The sequence below is a fragment of the Choristoneura fumiferana genome, unplaced genomic scaffold, assembly GCF_025370935.1.
Source record: "Choristoneura fumiferana unplaced genomic scaffold, NRCan_CFum_1 Sck3bRy_356;HRSCAF=692_pilon, whole genome shotgun sequence".
Taxonomy (NCBI): Eukaryota; Metazoa; Arthropoda; class Insecta; order Lepidoptera; family Tortricidae; genus Choristoneura; species Choristoneura fumiferana.
In genome coordinates, this window is record NW_027413009.1 from 8137 (window position 1) to 16272 (window position 8136).

Below are 8136 nucleotides of genomic sequence, written 5' to 3' on the forward strand. Positions count from 1 at the left end.
AATTTGGTATGTAGATAGCTGAACATCTGGAATAAAACATAGGCTACTTTTTATCCCGATATTCCCACGGGATAGGGATAAAATCTCGAAATAACAACCGCTGGGCTTAGAGTCATGAAATTTGATAAGTAGGTAGCTGGACGTTTGAAATAACACATAGGCTACTTTTTATCCCACGGGATAGGGATAAAATCTTGAACTAATAACCGCTGGGCTTAGAGACCTGAAATTTGGTATGTAGATAGCTGGAAATTATGGAATAAAACATAGCCTACTTTTTATTCCGATATTCCCACGGGATAGGGATAAAATCTGGAAACAACGAAATAACAACCGCTGGGTTTATAGTCATGAAATCTGGTAAGTACCACACCGATTAGTTTACGCGTGCGAAGCCGCGGGTAAAAGCTAGTATTATAAATGTGAATGTGAAGTTGTGAGTGAGTGAGTATTTGTTACTTTTTCACGCTTAAACGGCTGGACGGATTTTGGATGAAATTTGGCGGAAAGTTAGTTTATAACCTGGATTAAAACATAGGATACTTTTTATCCCGATATTCCACGGGATAGGGATAAAATCTTGAAATAACAACCGCTAGGCTTAGAGTCATGAAATTTGGTATGTAGGTAGTTGGACGTCTGGAATAAAACATAGACGACTTTTTGACCCGATATTCCCACGGGATACCTAGGGATAAAATCTTGAAATAACAACCGCTGGGTTTTTGAGCCATGAATTTAGTATGTAGGTAGCTGGACCTCTGGAATAACACATAGGCTACTTTTTATTCCGATATTCCCACGGGATAGGGATAAAATCTTGAAATAACAACCGCTGGGCTTTAAAATCATGAAATTTGGTATGTAGGTAGTTGGACGTCTGAATAACACATAGGCAACTTTTTGACTCGATATTCCCACGGGATACCTAGGGATAAAATCTTGAAATAACAACCGCTGGGCTTAGAGCCATGAAATTTAGTGTGCAGGTAGCTGAACCTCTGAAATAACACATAGGCTACTATTTATCCGATATTCCCACGGGATAGGGATAAAATCTCGGAATATAAACGCTGGGCTTAGAGTCATGAAATTTGGTATGTAGGTAGCCGGACGTCTGGAACAACACATACGCTACTTTTTATCCCTATATTTCCACGAGATAGTTTTGTAACTAAGGACCCATACATCCGTGTATTTTATTATTATTTATTTTGTAATTTTTTCTTTCATTGTATACTTACTGTAGTTTTTAAGTATTTTATTTGTAATTATAAATTATTATTATGAAAAAATGACTTTCTGCCAAGCTTCTTGCGGCGCATTCTTCTTAGCAATGATGGTCTTTCCAAAAGCGCTGGTATTTTAAAAACTGACGTGTAAAAGTGCCCATTGCCGCCTATTTACTGAATAAATGATTTGAATTTGAATTTGGATAAGGAAAAATTTTGAAATTTTAGCACTGGGTTTAGAGTCTTGAATTTTGTACAGTTATTCACAACACAACCTCAATGAAGACGATGTAAAATCCCGAAATTTCAATTGCAACCACCAGACCGAATAGTTTACGCGTGCGAAGCCGCGGGTAAAAGCTAGTAAACAATAAGTGAATGTTGTCTTAATTAAGTCATCTCATAACTTAATTATGTAGGCCCGAAACAAGTGAAGTAGTGATCGTTTTTTTTTTCGGCATACATCAAATTGTCAATTTTACCATGGGACAAGATTCTATTTTCGACTATATTCAGGATGGTCAATTTTCTCTGTTGATATACATTTTAAACTGTATAACGCGCCGAATTATACCCGTCTCACTCGCGCGCGCTCGTCCGTAGTTTCAGAAATCATCGCAAGGTGGCGCGCGGCTCCCCGCCACGCGCCGCTCGGGACGCGCGGGAATGAATGACAGTTCGCTATAGCTCGCATGGCGACTCGTTGCCCTTTCGCCGCGAATATATTTATCTCCGTCTTATGTGGCCCTCATTTCCTTAATTTTCATGTGTTATTGTGTGTATCGATGCCTCTTATATATAATTGTGACTGTTGTGTAATGTTTTCGTGAATAAACGTGTTACCAACCGTTATACTGGCTGCCCAACTAGAGGCTGAACTGTACCTACGATTTCATCGCTCGCTAGTAGGGCATGCGGTACCGGTACCATTTCCAGAACCGGGACTGAGATTTTCGGTACTGGGGCAGAACCGGGAATTCCCGGGATTTCGGTACTTTTCGGTACTGAGTAAATGAATTGTATTTTTTTTGTTAATTTGATAAATGAAACACCTGTAAAGTGATAATTGTTGTAATTTAACCCAAAACAATTAACAAAGTGCAAAATTTAATCAACAAAAGTCAAAACACAGGTATGGAAAAGATCCTCTATGCCTGTGTACCTATAACGTTCGCTCAAATGTCTCCGCATTGCCGCTGTGCGCACTGTGCGGGCTGGTTTTTTCCCTCTGTGACTCGGCTGAGGTGGTCCTACGGCGGTTCTCTATAGCGCAGGTTGCACTTCTGGGTGAGTTTAACGCCTACCGCCAGGTGTGGTTATTCCCGTTCCACAAGACCACTCATGCTGTAAGAAAAGCTCATGCTTTTGCTCTGGCTTTGAATTTCTCACACCTGTGCCAATTTAGTCGGTTTTAAAAACTCAGTCGTGTTTATTTTCCGTTCTGTGCCTCTTTCTATTTCCCACCACCTTTCAGCTACACTTGTTTTAAGGGCGAATATTCGAGCGTTTTGACCGCTCGGTCAAACGCCATTAGCATCCCACGTTTATAAGCACAACAGAAAGAAAATTGCGTCAATTTTAATCACGCGAAATTTAGCATCGGTATTGTCTTTAATTTTCATAAAAATTTAACCCTACGCATAACCCTTTTTAATAACACCTGCCAGAAACTAACGACAAAAAAAAACCGCTGAATATTCGCACTTTTCTTCCAAACTAAACTTTGGGGGTCACATCGAGGCCTTGGTGAAAACCGCTGCGAAAAAGCTTGGCATCCTTTCCAAAGTTAGGCGATACTTTACTGCGGACCAGCTCCTTCACCCTTACAGAGCCCGAGTCCGGTATTGCATGGAGTACCTATTGCTGTCACCTTTAGGACGGCTCTGCCCAGTACTAGTTGGCTGCTTTGGATTCGGTGGAACGGCGAGCGATGAAGAAACTCATTAGCGGCGATTTTGTGGTAAATTTTTGCTAACAGAGTTCGCCACCGCAGAAGGGTAGCTCGTGCTCGGTGCTACACAATCTTATTCCATCAGTTCCTTCCATTCACAGGTCGACCAGAAGTAGGCGGAATCTTAACCTTTATGTTGTCAGCATCCCTAAACTTCACACAAAGCGTTTTCGCTCGTCCTTCATTATCCGGCCGGATATTTAAGGAGTGGAAAGCCTTGCCAGCTTCTGTGTTTTCTGATCGCTACAATGAGGCTGTCTTAAAATCTAGGGTGAATGGACATTTATTTGGCAAGCGTGCTCCACCTCAGTCAACATCTTTGCTTACCATCAGGCGTGATTGTGGTCAAATGCAAGCCTATTACTGTATATAAAAATATGACAAAATAGAACAAAAAGATACGTAACACATCACTAACATATAACTAGTTGTTATTTAGATGGTAGTGTTAATTAACATTACATAGATAAAAACACAAACAAGCTCATCACTATCATTATCAATCGTTTAGACATACAGACTACAGGATAGTACCAATACTAAATCCTAACAGCTATATTTTGACTACCTGAGGCCGTATTGTCTAACGCGCTGACATTAGCGGTTGCAATCACCATCTCCTTCTACCCTCATCCTACACGAAGTGACAGAAAGAAATGGTAAAAACGATTGTGATACCAAGTGCGTTAAGCAATAAGACCTCAGTACCCCTAGTGTAAGTTTTCGGTTACAAAATACGTGTCGATCACGTTCGCGTAAAATCTCAATTTGTATGGAAACACGAACATCGCAAAGATTGAGAGAAAGAAAGAGAGACGTATTTTGTAGCCGAAAACTTACACTAGGGGCACTGGTTCACCATTCGTCGTCGTCGCCGTCGTCAGGTCGGGCAGCAGGCGGACCGAGCATGCCGATTGCACCCGAATAAAACCGAGCGTGTGTGAATCGGTTAAGGTGACAGCATTACAAGGCCCACGCGTAATTTTTGAATTCAAAAAACGTCAATTAATTTAGTTACAAACTCAGTACCGAAGGAACCGAAGAACCGGGATTTTTTTCTCCCAGAACCGGTACCAGTGTATTCGAAAATTCCCGGGATTTCCCGGTACTTTCAGTACCGGGAATTCCCGGGAGCATGCCCTACTCGCTAGCCGCGTAATTGTACCTATTTACATCGACACTACAGTAAAAGGAGTGTGCCGTGCCTATTCATCATTTACCATGTCGGTAAACACACGGAGTAAGGCGAAAGCCGTCAGCAACGAAGACGAAAATGACCCCGATAGCTACGACGACGCGGAGGAGCCGCGCGCCTCAAGCGCCGCCGCCGCTGCCGCCGCCGTCGCGCCGCCCGGCCAAGCCAGGCCCGCCGTCAACACGGAGACCTTTCTGGCCGGGATCATGGAGTCCTTCGCCAGGATGCAAGCCGAAACCAACCGGACCCTGGTGGAAACCCTGCGAACTCTGCCCCTCAACGGCAACGGCCCCTGGAGCCCGCCGTCCGCCGCGGCGACGCCGCCGCCCGACGGCCGCGCGCCCAGCAGCCTCTCGGCGCCGCCGCCGGGGGCAATTCTCCAAGTGCACCGCGCGCTTCGACGGAGGTCGCGCGACGCGGAGCGCTGGAGGCGTTCATCGACGCCGTGCAGGTGTACAAGGAGTGCGCGGCGGTGAGCGACGAGCACGCGCTTCGCGGGCTGCGCTGCTGCTGGAGGGCGACGCGGCCGTGTGGTGGCGCGGCGCGCGCGCTGGCGCCGCCAGCTGGCCCGCCGCCGTGGCGCGCCTGCGCTCCATGTACGGCGTCCAACAACCGGCTCATAAGGTTTTACGTGAAATCTTTGCCGCCGAGCAGAAGGACAGCGAGAGAGCCGAAGTTTTTGTGTGTAAAGTGCGTTCGCTTTTGACCAAATTACCGTACGAGGTACCTACGTGTATGCAGATAGACATTATTTACGGCCTGTTGCATCGACGTGTCAGGAAACGGTTACCTAGAGATAGCATTGTGAATGTTGACAATTTTGTAGAAAAAGCGAGGGCCATAGAAGATGCGATTTCCGAAGTAAAAGTAAGTAACTACTCCCTGATCTCGAACGACGCGAACTCGACAACGAGCCGCTCTTTGCGATCGGGCGAGCCGCCGCGCGATTTCCGAGAAACTGCGGCCGAGCGCAGCGTTACTACCGGTCCGCACGGTACCACTGGTTCGAAACTCACCTCAAACTCGAACGAAAACTTGAAACGCGATAAGCGCGTTCGGTGTTCGTATTGTAAGTTTTATGGTCATGTCGTAGCCGATTGTCGTAATTTACAAAGTAAAGAGAGTAAACAGCGTACCGTACACGCCGATTCCGACGGTTTAGTCTCTAATACGGGCCCTAGCCCGATACGTTGTTACGGATGCGGCAAACCGGGTGTGGTTAAATCGAAGTGTGAGAATTGTAGTAGTAAGAGCGCGCCCGCGAAGTCGTATGATTTTAATGTCGTAACGGGTAATGACGTCGCGGATGTATCTCAGAAGACGGATACGTCTCACCCTACAGTGTCCATCACTATTGCGGACAGGGTAGGCGTTGCGATACTCGACACGGGAGCTACATGTAGTGTTGCTGGTTCCTTGTTGTACTCTATATTACGATCCGACGGGATACAATTCCATGAGGCGGAGCGCACCATTGGGCTTGCGGACGGTTCCCGCCAGCAAAAGATAGTGGAAATCGCGACGGTACCGGTATTATTAGAAGGTAGGCAGGTAACTACTGAGTTCGTGATGTTCCCTGGGGAAAACACTCGAACATTATTGGGTCGAGACTTTATTAGCAATGCTGGCCTCACATTGGTCTTGGACCAGGACTCGTGGTTTTTTTCAGACAGCCCCGACCACATATTCCCCTTTGTGCGATCCGTTCGTCTGAAGGACACGGAGCTGTTGCGAGCCGATGTCTCCGACGTCACCCTGCGCGACGACGAAGGAACAGAGCTACCACTAGAGCACAGGGACGCACTCAACACCTTCTTGCGTAGCAGAGCCGCACAGTTTGCTGCCGAGGGACCTCCTACGGACTTCGCCGTCCACAAGATCAGGGTGAGTGAAAATCAGGAGCCACTCGCTTCACCACCCTACAGGTTGTCGCCGTTGAAGAAAGAGGCTTTAGAGAAGGAGCTGCAAAAGCTACTTAGCTCCGATGTCATCGAGGAGTGTGAGTCCCCGTGGGCCTCCAACGTCGTGCTGGTCAAGAAGAAGGATGGGAGTTTCAGGCTTTGCGTCGATTACCGCAAGGTCAACGCGGTTACAGAGCCTGACCGCTACCCGCTCCCCAGGATCGAAGACGTGCTCCACGCCGCAAAGACTTCTAAGTACATGACCACACTTGACCTGCGATCTGGTTACTTTCAGGTTAGTGTCGATCCTGATCACAGGGATCTTACCTCATTTACAACGCCTTTAGGTACGTTTCGCTTTAAGCGCATGGCTATGGGACTTCGGAATTCTGGGGCTACCTTCCAGAGATTGATCGACCGTTTTAAGTCCAACTTACCAGGTATAACTTTGGTTGCTTATTTAGATGACCTGTTGATATTGTCCGAGGAGTCGTTCGAGAAGCACCTTGCGGATTTGGAGGCTGTGTTCGATCGCCTCGCAATGTTCAACCTGCGGGTGAATCGTGAGAAGAGCCACTTCGCTAGGCAGTCCGTCAAGTTCCTCGGCCACGTCATCATGCCAGGTGGTATTCATGTAGACCCTGATAAGACCTCTGCTATTGCTGACATGCCTCCACCTCAGAACGTGAAACACCTGAAGTGTTTTCTGCAAACCTCGAGTTGGTTCAGACGCTTCATACCGGATTATGCTAAGATCGCGGCTCCGTTGACTACCTTGCTGAAAAAGGTAAGCACCTGGAGATGGGGACCCGAACAGCAAGGTGCGTTTGATACTATTAAATCTCTCCTCGTGTCAGCGCCAATCCTCCGCCAAGCCGATGAGACGAAGCCGTTCGTCCTCCGGACCGATAGCAGTGGATATGCTCTTGGGGCGGTTTTGCTTCAGGGGGAGGGAGTTGACGAGCGGCCCGTCGAGTACGCTAGCCGTCTCCTTACAGCCGCTGAGAAGAATTACAACACGACGGAGCGAGAAGCGCTGGCCGTCGTGTGGGCAGTGTCGAAGTTTCGAGGATACATCGATGGAGCGGACGTGGTGGTGAAGTCTGATCATCAACCCCTCAGGTGGCTTATGAGTCTAAAGTCACCGAGCGGTCGGTTAGCCAGGTGGGCGCTTACTCTGCAGGAATACAATTTGAAGATAGAGTACACACCGGGTAAGGCGAACGTGATTGCGGACACACTATCACGCCCAACATGTATTCCAGGTACGGATTGCGACCTGTGTTTGACCGTGGTGGATATGCCCTCTCGCAGCGCAAAGGACGTTCGCGAGAACCAGCTAAAAGACCCCGAAGTAAGTAAGATCATCGAGGCGATGGAATCCGACGATCCATTTAGGGGGAGACCCTGGTCTGACCGTGGCTACACCCTATCCGACGGCATCTTGTACAGGTACGACCTAGAAGGGGACGACAGTGAAGAGGCTCACCTGGTAGTGCCAGAGCACGAGCGTGCCGCTGTCTTATCCGGCTTCCACGATGCACCTACAGCGGGTCATTTTGGAGTCGAGCGTACACTGAGCCGTATTCGGTCACGATTTTATTGGCCTGGTATGCGATCGTATGTAAGTAACTATATTAAGGGATGTCTGCCGTGTCAGCGTTATAAAGTAGATACCAGGAAGCCCGCGGGTTTGCTCCAAACACCCGCTATGTCCAAACGATTTGAGGTAGTATCAGTAGACCTCTTTGGTCCATTAGTCGAAACGCCACGCCGCAACAAGTGGATTTTGATAGTGGAGGATGTCTGTTCGCGCTGGGTCGAACTTTTTCCACTAGAAACTGCGACAAGCTTCGA